General features: G+C 43.4%; 1 protein-coding gene across 1 annotated transcript in view; it reads right to left on the bottom strand.

Annotated features, from left to right (window-relative positions):
• The window catches only part of LOC138567782 (putative uncharacterized protein DDB_G0271606), a 167,739-nt gene that overhangs the window by 54,081 nt on the left and 97,179 nt on the right, over positions 1–16,479 (bottom strand). The window lies entirely within an intron of this gene.

Genomic DNA, 16,479 nt, shown 5'->3' with positions numbered 1-16,479 from the left:
AACCTGACCTCTTCCCAGGCAACTAGAGGCAGATTGCCACAGGAGGAGGAGCTGTCTCCATTTGATGAGGTTGCCAGTGGACTCATCAGCAGTGAGCAGGTAGTGGGGTGAGATGCATGGACACGACACCTATGCAGCCACATCAGGTAAGTGCCATGTGTGCATGTCATATGTGCTTCTATTTTCGATGATATGCTGTGAAATGTTGTGGTACAGTTGGCTGGGGTCCTCCTCACCCATCTGTGGGTACAGCAGTAATGCTACCATGGTCACTTTCATCACATGTTCTGCATTCAGCGAGGTGGATGCGTGATGTCGTGTGCGGTTCACATTGATCTCACAGTAAACATCACTATATATAGGATGTCACTGCCATGTGTGAGAAACCTGAAGGTGTCTCACCCGCTAGTCCCCTGAGATCTGTCATCCAGGTGAGCAGGACACGGCCATCGCTATTGGATCCAGTTCCTGAGGTTGGACCAGTGGGGGAGGATCACCTGGGCGAGGGATCTTCGGGGAGTGGAAGTGGACACCGAGGGTTGCGATGCAGTATCACCTTCCCTGTAACACCTTTTCCCCATCCTACCCTGTAAGATATTTAGAAGCTCTACCCCGCCCCCTTTCCCTACATTAACCCTTTCTTGCACTGTAACAGACAACGGACTGACACCAGAGCCATTTATGTGAAATGTCCCAATACACGGGTCAGGTAGAGTCAGGCAATTGATAATAATCACGCACACCTGGCGACCCTTTACCTTCCACAGAGGGATAAAAGGCAGAGCACGAAAGCACACTTTGAGCACGGCCAAATGCACAAGGTGACAGCTACACCAAACTGGAAGTACAAAGGAAGAACAAAAGTGGTGCGATCTGGAAGGAGAACAAAGGGGGAATTGCCCTTGCCCTTTTCAACTCAGACCTGCGAAGCCTCCAGAAGGGAAATCGTAAAACCGGGAGTTATAGCTGGCGTGTGGAGCAACAGAGATAAATGGTACATGGGGGTCTCCCGCTTTGATAACGCAGGCAGAAAGGCAAGCTGGCTCCAATGGTACTATCCTTGACTCCATAGAACAAAGAAGCCAATGGTTTCAGCACAGCCGGTGAGTGTGGAGAAGCTGATATCAAACCAAACTGCGAGTAGCAACAATTTGAACGCAAGAAGAAAGAACTTGTGTGTATGTGTGAACTTTAAATAAAGCCCAGTTGAGGTCCAGGTGAAGTGGAGTCCGGCACCACATGGGCACTCATTCGAAAAGGCTCTGACCAGGACCTGTTTTGTTTGAAAACTACAGCAACCAGGAGGCCCTAGGAAAGGGTAGCGTGAGGTGTCAGAGTGGTCCTATGAGGGTTACACCAAATCCCTTATACAATCGAAAGTCTCTGACCCGTTGCCAGAGGAAAGCTAGGGGAAGGGAACCCCGCTTTCCACAACGATTTTGAACTGTGATAATTGGCAAGTGCGAACCCGACAGAGGCATGCCAAAAGAAAGCTAAAGAGAAGGAAACCCTGCTTTCTGATCAAACTGAGCTATACATGAACTGTATAAGGAATACATAAACTGTATATAATAAGGGGGCCATAGTGAACCCAACGGAGGGAGGCCCATTTGTACAAGAACGATCCGAGCCCAACAGAGGGAGATCCCAAGAGTGAGTTTGTACAAGAAGGATCCAAGCCTGGCACACGGAGATACCAGGGGCGAAGAACAATCACCCAAGGTACAAGAGTACTTAGGAAACCTTTTGTTTGTTTGTTTGATTGCCATTGTGAAGCACCAGAGGCCTTCTGAGGCAAAAGACTTCTGCAGGAAAGAGACTTGGACTAAGAGGTTTTTTGATGTCGTTAAACTGAGCTGTGAACCGCGTGCTGACAAGGATAAAGAGTTTGCTGTGCTCGAGAGTCCCGCCTTGTCCTGTGCTTCAAACGTGGGGAAGGGAGACCCAGCCTCACCATCCTGATTTATCATTTTGTGAACACTTCTTTCTTTTTGGGTGAACATTATCCCACGCTCTTTTTGTAATTTAGTAGTAAGGATTGGCAATAGTTTTTTTTTTTAGTATAGGCCCTTTTTATTTGACAAGATGCCACTAGGACAGCCTTATTATTATTTGATGGTCGTAGCTTGCTCCCATCTTAGATTTAGGTTCAGATTAGGCATTTATCTCACCACATTATAAAGTTCAATAAACACCCTTGAACTGTGATCACTTGTGTCTGTCTTTATTTTTGCCACCATGAGTTCCTTACATATGGTGTAAGGAGTGCAATGTGACTCAATTGAAACAAATTGGGTAACCCCACAATTTCAAAAACCTAGTCATTGAGCTTCTAGCCCTTCTATTGCCACAAAAGAATCGATAGGTTTCGATATTTGTAGCAGTAGGGAAGCTACGATTCTCGTTGGGAAAAGAGGAATGAGTCCTACTGATTTGGTTCTGATACCCCCTCCATAGTGTTACATCAGGTTAGCACCAAAACCTGGCCTGGCATGGAAGTCTATTATAGACGTTTTAGCAGGCGTCATCGACCCCGACTTCCGAGGAGACGTAAAGGTTCTCTTACAGAATCATGGCGAAGTCCCATTTGAGGTATATCGTGGAGATCAAATTGCTCAGGGCCTTTTGGAAAAGGCCTTATTTCCTCACTTACAAGAAAGCGAACCAGATAAAATGGAAAGGGGTGCATTAGGCTTTGGGGAAGCTGATAACCCTTCTGACATTGAAAGCATGAAGGGAGAGGAGCCTACCATCTATCCCGATCTACCCTTCGCCCAGCGAAACGATCCCGTTCTTGCTGAGGCCTTCATGCAGGGTATTCCCAAAGGAGAAGGTAGAGAAAAAGGAAGCCTCTTTTTCTTCTTAAAGCATGGGTTGCTTTACACGAGGGAAATATAAACTAAAGGATTGATAAAGACACAGTTGGAGATCCCCAGGACCCACTGAAAGGTTGTACTGGAGATCGCACACTCGCATCTTACCGGGGACAAACGAAAACCCAAGCACAAACCAGTGGGAAGTTCTACTGGCCAGGTATCTATGCCGATATAAAAACCTTTATCCAGACGTGTGAAATCTGTCAAATAACTAGTACCCATGTCCCCTTGCCTGCCCCTTTGAGTCCCTTACCCATCATAGAAGTCCCTTTTTCAAGAATTGAAATGGACATTATTGGACCTCTAGAAACATCCAGATTAGGCAACTAATTGTTGATTATCCCACTAGATACCCCGAAGCATTCCCAATGCGAAATAATACCACACAGCAAACCCTTAAACAACTCCTACTGTATTTTTCCAGGGTTGGATTTCCCAAGGAAATATTGACCGATCAAGGTTCAAATGTTATGAGCAAGCTCATGGCATAGGTCAAAGAGCTACGCCATATTACCACCCTGCGAACTTCTGTGTACCACCCCCAAACTGATGGCTTGGTAGAAAGAATCAATAAAACCTTAAAATTAATCCTATGGAAACTAGTAGATAAAGACGGCAAGGACTGGGAACAAATGATCCCGTGGGCACTATTTGCAGTGAGGAAAATCCCATAAACCTCTACAGGATTTTCCCCTTTTGAATTACTTTATGGCAGAGAGCCCAGAGATGTCCTGTACATGCTCCGAGAAACCTGGGAGGAATGAAAAGAGGCACCCATCCCCATCTCGCAAACCGCTACCGAATGTGAGAACATATGAGACTTGTCCGAGATCTAGTCAGCACTCATATAGAAAAGGCCCAAAGTCAACAGAAATCCAACTACGATAAGAAAGTAAGCTTAAGATCATTTTCTATAGGACAAAACCTATTGGTCTTATTACCCACCTCAGAAAACAAGCTTGTTTCTAAGTGGCATGGGCCCTATGAAATAGTGGACCGAATGGGAACCTGCACTTATAAAGTAGCCCAACTGAACCGAAAACAGAAAGTCCATTTATATCACGCGATTCTCCTAAAGTAGTGGAAAAAGAACCCGTCAGCCACCCATGCCAAAGTACTATCTTGTTTGGTTCCAGAAGATTTAGACAAATTTGAACTAATCCCCTCTGAGTTGCTTATCCAAAAACAAGATCTAAAAGATGTAATCACCTCTTTCTGCGATGTATTTTCAGGCAAACCAGGAAGAATCAAAGGCACATACCACTATATTAGAACTCCTAAGGGAAAAGTGGACCATTTAAAACCCTGTAGACCCCCAAAGGCCCGTAAACAGATAGTGGTCAAAGAAGTAAACAAAATGCTGCAAGCTAATCTCATTGAGCCCTTGTTGAGCCCATGGTCCTCCCCTATCGTGTTAGTCAATAAACCTGACAGTACCTGGAGGTTCTGTATAGATTTCCATCAAGTCAACGCAATATCAGATTACGATGCCTATCCCATGCCACACATCAATGACCTAACTGATAAACTCGGAGCAGCGATTTTTCTTTCCACCCTAGACGTAACAAAATGGTACTGGCAGTACCAGTGTATGTGGCAAATAAAGAAAAGACAGCATTTTCAACAGCCTTAGGACTATTTCAATTTAAAGTCCTCTCTTTTGGCTTACACATCGCACCAGCCCCTTTCCAACCCCTAATGGATAAATTCCTATGCCCCTATTCCTACTTCTGTGGAGCTTACATTGACGATATCGTCATCTATAGTAAAACCTGGGAAGACCACCTTTTCCACCTTCATACTATTATGAGAGTCCTCAGACAAGCCGGCCTAACTGCTAATCCATCTAAATGCAGATTGGCACAATCAGCTGTAAAATATCTGTTTTTTTTTGTAGGGAATGGGAACATACAGCCCCAACATGAGAGAGTGAGAGCCGTCTTAGATACACCTACACCCAAAACTAAAAGGGATTTGATAGCCTTTCTAGGGTTAATATGATATTACTGCATGTTCATCCCTAATTTTGCAGACAAAACAGCAAGGCCGACCAATAAACTTAAGAACGCTGAACCACAGAAACGTTATTGGTCTGAAGAGGATGATATATGTTATAACACCTTAAAGTAAACGGTGTGCCAAAACCCAATCCTGAAGGTAGTAGACTTCTCCAAAGACTTCATATTGGAGACAGACACCTCCCTTACTGGGTTAGGAGCAGTCCTATCTCAAGTCTGCGATGCATTAGAACATCCCATTCTCTTTACGAGCCACAAACTCTTCCCACATGATTTTTTTTTATATGTGCTGGAATTAGAGGCCCTGGCCATCAAGTGGGCCATTATCCACCAGCAATACTACCTCTTAGGAAGAAAGTTCACCTTAGTCACCAATCATTCTTCCCTACAGAGAGGGATCATACAGGAAAAACAATTCTCTAGCAATCACAGCTCTTGGGCCCGTCTCACAGGCTTTTGATACCAAATTGTGTCACAACTTCTGACCTTTCCCCAAAAACCTAAGAGCCCATTCTATTAGGTAGCTGGGGTGGTAGTACCTATAGGTATACCTATAGTATAGGCGTTTGTCAGGCGGTTAGTGCTGGTTTGTGCAAGGTTGTGGCCTACTGCTCCTTACCACGCATCTGCTCTTACATACTTGCTGCTGAGCCCTATTCTACTGCCAGGTAAGTCCTACTGCACCTTATGATGGAAGCAGTCTGCACACACTCGGTACCTAGGACCCGCAACCATTGTAGAACGGCGAAAGACATGGCAACACAAAAATTACGGACCCCGCTTCCCGTCCCTGTATCATGCGCCGACACAAAAAATATAGAACAGCCTTCCCACACAGTACGATACCAGGAAAACCAGGGACAAGACCAGGCTCACAAATAATAAAGTCACTAACAACGTTGACGCTAGAAATACAGAGAATCAACTAAACACCACACTAACCATTTCGGGTAACATTGCTCCTAATCTCCTGCAGGGTAATTTACTATCCATTGCATTGTTAAACACACGGTCACTGGTACAACATGGTACGGAGGTTGCTGACCACATTGCCATGTATAAACCAGATCTATTCTCAATCACGGAAACATGGTTACATGATACCGCCCAACAAGCAATAGATGAATCAGTCCCCTCAGGTTATAAAATACACAGGATAGACCGTACAGACCACCGATGGGCGCGGGGTTGCACTTATCACAAAAAACTCTTTTGACTGTCATACTGTTAACCTACCCAATCTAGAGGGTTGTAAAAAATCTTTTGCTGAAAATGAAAATCAACCCGAATATCTCACTATGTATACTTACACTCTACAAACCACCCCAGAACCTATCTCCCTTTGAAGAACAATTCAACACCTTACTAAATAACATCACCAAACCCAACTAATTTTTGATCGTATTAGGTGACTTTAATCTATGGGCAGAAGACGCCTTCGATATTAAAGTAAATTCATTACTATCTGCCATAAGGACTACTGGCTTCACTCAAATCATAAATAATCCCACACACCAAGGCGGTCATACCTTGTATTAGATAATGACACACAAATTCGAATGCAAGATGGTTAATATCTCACCATGCCCATGGTCAGACCATTTTCTGATTAATATATCCATAATTTTACCAGCAGCCCCCAAAAAACTTGATATGAATTTGAGCATAACAAAGAAATGCAGAAATGTCAAGAATGTTTCTCCCCATGCCTTTTCAACTTCACTAGGCAGTAAATTAAGCAATGCTGAACAATTTGAGGAAATGGCTGACCTAGTGACACACCTTTCCTCAGCCATCAATACAACATGTGACATATTGGCTCCGGAAAAAATCAGGATAATAAAATCTGAAGTCGTAAAAAAGTAATGGTTTTATGAAAATGTCATTACAACCAGAAAAATTAAAAGAGCATGTGAGCGAGAGTGGAGAAAGAATCCCTGTCCTCCCGCTCCAAGCAAATATAAGGAAGCAGCTCATGCCTTCAAGAAGAGCATTATTAAGGCCAAATCGGAACACTATAATGCCCAGATTAATGGTGCTAAATCTAATTGCGGTGAATTATTCAAAAGCCTTAAACACTTTGAGAATCACACCTCTTCTTTTCATCACAGAAAAGCATGGTGCCAATCCATTCAGAAGGAATTTTCTGTTAAAACATCCAGTCATAAAACAGCCATTGCTAAACAACAGTCCAGCTTGGTTTTTAAAACCACTAAAGCCCCTGTAGACATCACATCTGAATGTGATAAAGACACCGCCTCCCCCAGATTTGCATTTCAAAGTTGCTCAGAACAAGAAATCCTGGAAATAGTTCAAATGAAATTGACGTCTTGCCTTGGGGATTTCTGCCCTGCTGACATCCTAAAGGGCTCCTTGGACGTCCTAGCTCCCTGGATTGCCAGAATGGTCAACATGTCACTTAAGGACGGGTATGTCCCAGCTTCACTGAAGGATGTCTGGATTACTCCCCTCCTAAAGAAAACCACGCTTGGCCCAGCTATTGCCAAGAACTATAGACCTATCACAAACGTCCCCTATCTATTAAAGATCATAGATCGAGTTGCTTATTTACAATTGAACATATTTATAGAGGAAAATAAATTATTGAATGTCCACCAGTCAGGCTTCAGAGCACAGCATGGAACTGAGACGGCCTTACTGGACCTTAAATCTAATATCAAAGGTATTGTAGAGCAAGGCCACCCAGCCCTTCTTATGCTGCTGGATCTATCTACAGCTTCTGATCTTATTGATCATGATCTGCTGCATGAGAGGCTCAAAAGCATTGCCAACTGCTTAGAGGGGGCATGTCACTGGATAAAATGTTTCTTGGGCCCAAGAACATCTAGAGTGGCAGTGGAAAATGCCCATGCTCTACCAATCCTATCCAATTGCAGAGTCCCACAGGCCTCCTGCATGTCCCCAATTCTCTACAATATTTCCATCAGGCCTCTTCTTAACCTCTTGGATGGACTGGGTGTCAGTTATGCAAACTATGTACACCCAGGTACTTTTTTAACTCACACGGACATACTCACAAGACTTCAAAATCATGAATGAAGTCTATCGAGAGATTCAATCATGGATGCTCTGAACTCTCTAGCATTGAAAAAACAGAGCTTCTCATCATCGCCTTTGGCCACCGTATAAAAAGACATTGATGATCTTTATGCTCACTTCCACATATCTGGTATCCAAATTCCAGTTAGTAAAACTGCTAAAACATTAGGTGTTGTTTTAGATCATGAGCTCTCAATGAAAGAACACAAGTCAGATGTCCACTCTTCCTGAGGCCATGTGATTAAACTCATCCATCATGCTTGTCCCTATCCTTCCATCGAAAATAGATCACTGTTGGCAACCGCACTAGTCAATTCCCGCCTCGACTACTGCAACAGCCTGCTGGCCGGTACCTCAGAGGCTAATCTGCAGTACCTGCAAACTTCTCAAAATGGTGCCATCATAGCCGTCTATGGACTCTCTAAACGTGAACACATCTCTGCAAACAGAAAAGATCTTCATTGGCTTCTGGTGAAACAAATAATTAGGCACAAGATCTTATCTTTGACTTCCAAGTGCCAACATAGAGTAGCCCCTCAATATCTTTTGGACAGAATATCCACCAAACAATCCATTCGGTCTCTAAGATCCAGTGATACTCTCTCACTCAATCAACCACGCTACCGCCTGGAGTAATTTGGTGGCAGAAGCTTTGAAATTCAGGCACCCAGGGAATGGAATTCGCTGCCGGAGAACATCAAAGCATCTCCTTCGCTGACCATCTTCAAGAAATCTGTGAAGACCATTCTTTTTAACCTAGCCTAACCGCTCTTTCTCAGTTCAAACCCTTTCTCTCTTCTCTCTTCTCTCTTCTGCGCTCTGAGGCCCAAAGGCGTGCAGCGCATAAAAAGAATTACAAATAAACAAATAATGAGTTAGGTAACTGGTCCTTCCATGTTCGGTGACCTCCACTGAGACTTCACATAAAACTATCTATTACATTGTTGCTGGGTCGCAGGACTACCTTTGGCCCTTGCCCATTACCCTCTACCTCAGGATGTGTGCTCCCTGATTGATTGGAGTGGGTCTCCTCAGGCCTGGGAACCCGCTTTATTGTCAGCGCTCCGTGTACCTTTCCAAGGTAATGAGAAAGACTTGTGTCCCAATTGTTGCAACTGGTATAGCCACGTAGCCTGAGAGAGTGCCTGTGGATTGCAATGTTTGTTGGGCAACACATGTATTAGATTAGTTCTTGTCTACTGGGAAGAGCTCCTCTTCCCACCACGGGTAAATGGCTATTGTTTGGCTCGGCCGAGTCACGTGTGTGAGGACCGCAAAACTGAGCTTTTAGATCTGTTATTTAGTGAGGATTTATCCTGTTATTTTGCAGGTGGCTTCCTGTCCCTGGATCCAAGAATGTTCTGCTTGCCTCTGACCTTGGCTGCGAGCACCAGTCCTGGACACTGAGCTGCTGAATCTGCTTCCCTTCGTCCCTTATCATGAGGCCTGTGGCTTTATGTGACTTCACTACAGTAATTCTATGATTTCTTTACCTAAATTTGTTTTAGTGCAATGGAGTCTGAGTTGTGGTCGCCAGTGATGGGAACAAGAATTTGGATGTCGTCCGCATAGTTTGTATAGGGGATGCCCAGGTTGTCCAGAAGGTCGAAGAGTGGCTTAGTGAAATTATTGTGCATCGCCGGTGAGACGCAGGAGCCTTGGGTGACCCCACTATAGATGAGGACAGGAGGCTGCGGCAGTGTTAGAGAAGACCCTAATTGTGTGATTTAAGAGGAAGGACTCTACCCAGGTTATTGCTTTGGGAGAGAAGTGTGCGGCTGATGAGAAGTGTCGGCATGGTATTTTGTGGTCGACTAGGTCGAAAGCAGCTGAGAGATCTAACAGGAGTAGGATTGCCAGCTTCCCGCTCCAATGGATTTCGTCCATTTGGATTTTCTTTAGATCCAGGAGTGCTGTTTCGGTTCCATGGCCAGGGCGGAAGCCAGATTGGCACAGGCCAATCAATTTGCGCATTTCCAAGTATTTCTGGATTTGCAGATATGCTGCTCTATCTAGTATTTTGAGAAGGAAGGGCACTGTCGTAATGGGGCAGTAGTTAGTTGGATTGTTTGGGTCTAGTGTGGGTTTCTTTAGGAGCGGAAATACCCAGGCATCTCTGAGGTTGGTGGGGATGTTGCCTGAAGAGAAGGACTTGTTCATGACCGATACGATGAAGGGGGCGAGTTCGGTGATGCAGTTATTAATGAAGGAGGAAGGCAGATGTCACCTTGGAATCTTGATGGCTTAAGGTCTTTGATGATATTAGCAACTTCCGGCATGGTGACTGGGTTGAATGTGAATGGCTCGAAGGAGTGGGCAGGCGGTAGCGGTGGACTGGAATGTGTATCAGAAAGCAGTCGTTTTTAGTTTTTATTTCGATTTTAGATTGGATAGTGGCAATTTTGTCAGAGAGTGCCTTTTGTATGTTGGTGCACCAGGTGCGGTCTTTCGAACAACTGTCAGGGGAAGTGATAGGGGCTTACAGTTCTCGCAGGATGGCAAAAAGTTCTCTAAGACCCGAGATGGCCTTTTGTATTCAGGCGTTGTAAGTTACACTTTTAGAATGGAGGATGGCCTGTTTGTAAGCTTTAAATAAAAGTGTGTGTCCCAACAGGAAAAGGATTTAAGGAATACCAGTCAAACCAATTAACTGCATCCTGTCTCTCTATATGAGCAAATCCCTCCGAACACTCTCCTAAATAGGTGTGTGGTATAATTTCTTAATTTTAGTTGCTAGAACATGAACCCTTTTTCACCATATATGTCGAACAGGGGCCCGTCTCATGTGTTGGACAATCATACACTCTATATTTTCAAAACAAAGGTACATTGATTCATACAACGTATCGTATTAAGAAACATGTACAACTCAATAATCTAGAAAGAAATCTGTATCACAATTTATTAGAACAACTCAAGAAATACACAAACAAAAAAGGGAGTTTTTGTTACTTCAACATAAATTTGAGTTACTAAAATGAAAACCAGAACGTAAGCAAACATTTTTAGCATGAAATAATTTGACATATATAAATTAATTTAATACAATTGAACTGCTATTTAGTCATTTATAACAAATCCATATCTGAAAATGCAAACAATACAACACAATGGTTACATTTATTGCCAGATGGTATAAATTATTCCGACTTGAAAAGAAAAAAATGTTCAAAATTGTGCTTGATGATCAGAAAATCTACACGGGGTCTTATGCACAAAAAGTGAGGAATAAAATAAAAACTGAAAATTAACATTGAGATTGTGTCAAAAATAGTTTAAAACAGGAACAACTAGCTACTGTGTAGAACGTCAAGCGGATTACACAGTCTGTGTTGGAGCCAGTGCTCCCCAGGTGATGAAGGTGGTATAACCACGTATCCACCTCAAGGTGAAAGGATATTATAGCGTGTCGGTAGATATACTGCACACCATATACCAGTAAGCACTAGGACACAGGCAGTCCAAAGAATAAAAAAAAGGGTCAGGTGAAGAGAAAAAGAGAGGGCTGCATGCAACCGGGCAGTCTGGCTACATCAACAAGAGTTAAGTAGTTTGAATTCCCAAAGTTCACTTGGACAAATTAACAAAGTAGTGACTAGGGAAAATAACCCGTGCTAAGACATAAGAGTAAATAGCTCCAAAATGAATGTAGCAGCAGTAAACTCACGGCTTCTAATTCTGCCGGGCCCAGAAATGAAATATAGCGGGTCTAGGTCATAAATGTGTGGACTGTAGTTCTCAAATCGATGAGAGGAAGAACTGGAGCCGTAGTCCCTTGCTGCGGAGGGGAGCACTGGGACCCCATATCCTGTTAGCAAGCAATACAATATAAGGAAATAGGGCTAAAACCTACATTAACATACCAGTCCAAGTATCTACAAACTGATAATCATAGAAGCAAAACCAAATGAACACTGTATATCACCCATCATGTACCTGTACCGCGTGGATCGTTCCCAACGTGTACAGTAGAGCGGGGTGGGCTGCAGAAATGAGCTGCCGGCAAACATTACAGTTTAAGACGCGTAGACACGTCCGTGGGCGTGATCCGAATTGTTGTGATCACGGCTGTGGGCTGAAGAAAGGGACGGGAAATCAATGAATATGTCCCTATGAGTAAGTATACCCAGTGTGTTGCAGGATCTTATGAAAAAAACGTACTTCTTCGTGTAAGCGGACACCTCCATACTGCGATGTTTGTAAGCTTTGGCTGATGAGGTGAATAGTTCTTTGTTAGTGGCTGATGGGGATTTTTTCCAAAGGGTCTGAGCAGCTTGCTTGGAGGAGCATAAGCCTTTGAGATTAGGGGTGAACCATGCGCTCAGGTGCATCTGTGGTTTTGGTTTGCGCATCCTTAATGGGGCTACCTTGTCAATGGCTAGAAGGAGTGTATGGTTGTAGAGTTCCACCATAGAGTCAGGCTCGCTGTTTGTTGGTAGTTAGTTAGAGGTTGTAGTAGAGGTAGCATGTTTTCTGGAGCAATAATAATAATAATAATTTTGCATTTATATAGCGCTACAAACCCTCTGAGCGCTGCTTATTATTACCCATGGTGTATGGTGCTCATTTATTGACCTCGGAAGGATGAAAGGCTGAGTTTGGCCCTGCCGGGATTCGAACCTGCCTCGGCAGGCTCTGCAGGATGTTAAAGTGAATGCTCTACTCGCTGTGCTATCTGACCGGCTTTGTGTAAAATTCTAGAGCGGCAGGTAGGAGCGATTGGCGAGGTTGTATTTAGTAAGTTATTCCTGCGAATAGAGAACATGGTAATGTTATGGTCAGACCATGGGCATGGGGTGTTTAAAATGATGTTGGTGTTACAGTTCGAATCTGCCAGCCAGTCTAGTGTGCCACATTTGTCGTGGGTGGGGTCTGTAATGCAGTGGGTGAGGCCCAGTGGTTTCAAAGAGTTGGCTATGGTCAGCGCTTTCATGGCTGCAGGGTCGTTGAGGCCTAGAGTTATGTCTCCCATAAGTATTATCCTAGAGGCTGGCTTGGTGTTTTTGGAAAGAAGGTTTGCGATGTCCTCCTCAAAGGAGAACAGGGGATCTGGCGGTCTATAAATGATGTGGATCGTTAGTGTAGCTGTGTTAGATAAGGATAGTATGATGGAGAGCATTTCTCCCTAGTGGAACAGTTGGTCTGGCAATACTCTGATAGTTATGTTTGTTTGGCTATTAAGGCCCTTCCTGGAACCCCCCCCCCCGTGCTTTATAATTAGGCAAGACTTCTCTAAGCACTAGAGCACTGAGAAAGCTTTTTTCATGTAAATATACACACAGGTGTGTCCAGGCACTAAATGAAGATACTATTTAAATATAAGGTGTAAATAACTATTAGCTGAATATATTTGCAAAAATGTTAAATTGTATTTAGTTTTTCTCAAAGCACTGTAAAGAGCAGCAGGCTCTGTGCCAAAAGGAAAGCAGTCTGTGCTAAAAATAGACTTCAGGCATTTCCGTGGTGCTCTGCTAGCGCTGACAGGCCAGTACGGAATATAGCAGCTGTTTCCTGTCCATCAAAAACCCAGGCAGGCTGGGGCTCATGTACACAATGTAAAAGTATGGGGAAATAAGGTTTTATGGGGAATTACTGGATCAGATAAAATATGAGTATATTGAGTGAAGCATGGAGAGTATGACGGGAAAATGTGTTTATAGATAAATGTTTATAATATAGCAAAATTATGATAAACAGGAGCTACAATGTATTCTTACAAGCTAGCAATATGCTAAGCAGTTTGTCCTAAATGGAAACCCGGCCATGCAGGAAGGAAGACTGCAGCATCCCTTGTAAGGGAAGGAGGACAGTTTTTGAATGAACCATGCGAGTATCCAGTAACCAAGTTAAACAGTATCTAAGGCTCCTGCTTGACACCAGTCTGCAAGAGCTGGGAACGGCGAGGGACAGAATGCCGTTCAGGAGCAGAGTTCTTTGCCCCCTCCTCATTTTCTGTAAAGATTACATTTGTTATCCTTGCAAGATAAGACTCTTGGCCTTAATTCCGTAGAGGGGTGATCTTTAATCTGGTGTGAGCGTGATTAGGAGTCCCTGTATACTTAAGAGGTACCCTGTAAATTGGGCAAACTTTCAGTGGTGACCTTTGACGTGATCTTAGCTTCTTGCCCCTGTACTTTGTAAAGCCCCAGGGCAGTCAGTCCCACCCAACTATGGTGACCGGTCCCCTTAACTAAAAAACACGTGTTTCCTTCGCGGTTTTAGTAGAAGCCATTTTAAAAGACATCCTCTCAGCTCACTGAAGCAGGGCATGGCTCCAGAAAGACAGGCCAGCATGGGGACTTCGTAACGGAGGAAAACTCAAGTGAAACACTTATGTGAGTATACTCTTGCAAGTGATAACAACATGCATGTGTATGATAAGTATGGTGATGTATATTATATTATGGTGGTATGAATGATAGTATGGTGATGTGGATGATGTACAAGGTCAATAGAATAGATGGAATAAAACTTTTTGGTGATGTATTATGGAATAGGACTTTTGGTGATGTATTATGGAATAGGATATTTGGTAATGTATTATGGAATAAGACTTTTTGGTCATAAGGAATAGATTGGATAAAATTTCAGGTGATGTGTTAAGGAGTAGATTGAATTGGAGGTGGGTTATGTACTGAAATTGTCGCGTATTTCTGTTTTTCTACTTTTTATAATGGAAAAAGGCAACCTCAGCATATAAAAGACTGAGATGAAAGGGAACCTCAGCATATAAAAGACTGAGATGAAAGGGAACCTCAGCATATAAAAGACTGAGATGAAAGGGAGCCCCAGCTTATAAGGACTGGGAAGTAAGGGATCTTCAGCCATAACAGGTTGAGAAGGTAGTACCATGCATTATTATTTTATGACGATAGACGCAAAAGGTTGTATTACAAAGGATATAAGGAAAAACAGCAGTGGCTCGGTATAAGGAATGGGCCTGGATTTTCGCCAATTGTTTTTTGTATATTTTCTCTTGCTGTGTTTTGTGGTAAAAAAAGGAACAAAGGTGGATGAGTCACAATGTGTGTATGTGTGTGTAAATGTGTGACATCAAAGTGGAAAAGTGGAAAGAGGGTGGGGGAAAAAGTGGGTTAATCTGTATTTTTGTGTAAAAATCTGAAGCATGCATAGCAATAGGGTCTAAGTGAAGTGTTAGGGACGTGCGCAACATCATGGAGGAAGAAACCCAAATAAAACACATGCATAGCATTCTGCCACTGTATTGTGACAGAATAAATAAGCAATGGATAGTAGAAACAAAGGAAGGGGGGGTTCCTGCAAGAAACATTTTTCATCTTTTTAGCAGCAAAATACAAAGGGAACAAATCCCAAAAAAGAAAAGCTATTCTAGATCTCTGGCAAGAATTTGAGGATATGGAAGATCAGGAAGTTGAAAAAGAGATCCAATGTAAGGGGATATATCCTGTAACGCCTAAACCTGCAGTTGGGTATACAAACCCAGTCTATAAGCCTCCAGTGGTAGAGAGAGTGTCAACAGGATTATCACGATTAGCAACTAGGGGGGGACTCAAGAGCTTTTGCACCTCCATATAACTCATCCACAAGCGATGATATGACCATAGCGTTGGTGTACCCAGAGGGTCCACAAGTAGACATAGACAAAGAATTAAGAGCATTGCGGGAACGGTTGGTCAGGTTACAAGAACCTGAAGAAGTATCACCATAAATAAGGGTACCAGTGCAGAAAATAGGGGATTGGAAGCCTGGAATTGTTTGGTTTAGCTTTAACCCTGGGGCAACAAGAAAGGTTTGTGTGGAAAAAGACGATGGGCAGAGGGTATGGACAGTCCTGGGACAAGAAGTAGAAGAAGCAATGGATAATGGAGGGGAAGATCAAGGTGGTAGAAATAATGAAGAGGCAGGGCAAGACGGAGATCAAGGAGAGGAGGTGGCAAGAAACCCGTCCCTGCCACAAGAGGCAGTGAGGAGGGACAGACCAAGAAATAGACCAGATTTAAGGGTAGTAGTACAAGATTAGACGAAAAAAGGGGTAGAAGACAAAATAGATATGCAAATGCCTCTTACACATAAATGAGTTGGGATTACGCAGTGTGTGCCATGGTCTCAAAAGGAAAAATAATTTGATTAAAGCTCTCCCCCAGCTAATAGCCGGAGTTAGTAAATGGATCTATGAATTTGAAAAACAAACCGCAGGAGTAGCCTTAGCACTAGGAGATTTTAAGAGTTTACTGGTCGCCATAGCTGGGGACCAGGCTGGGGACATATGGGCAAGGGATGGTTACTCTGGAATAAGTCTTGCAGATAATGAACATGATGGAGCAGCCTTTAATTAGGTAAGGGCAAGGGTATGGGATGCCCTGCGAAGGATGTACTCAGATACCCCTGACTTACATTCTTTAATGCCGTGTACAATGGGAGATGAGGAGGATTCAGTTAGGTTTATTCTTAAGTTACATGAAATGTAGAGATTTGAGACAGTACCATTTTTCTATTTTATCGTACAGAGGGGATTACAAAAAGAGGTCCAGAAGGCACTTGAT

This window comes from Ambystoma mexicanum, chromosome 2p (genome assembly GCF_040938575.1).
Source record: "Ambystoma mexicanum isolate Mex_15411 chromosome 2p, UKY_AmexF1_1, whole genome shotgun sequence".
In the NCBI taxonomy this organism is placed as follows: Eukaryota; Metazoa; Chordata; class Amphibia; order Caudata; family Ambystomatidae; genus Ambystoma; species Ambystoma mexicanum.
This window is presented reverse-complemented; position numbering and strand designations above follow the sequence as displayed.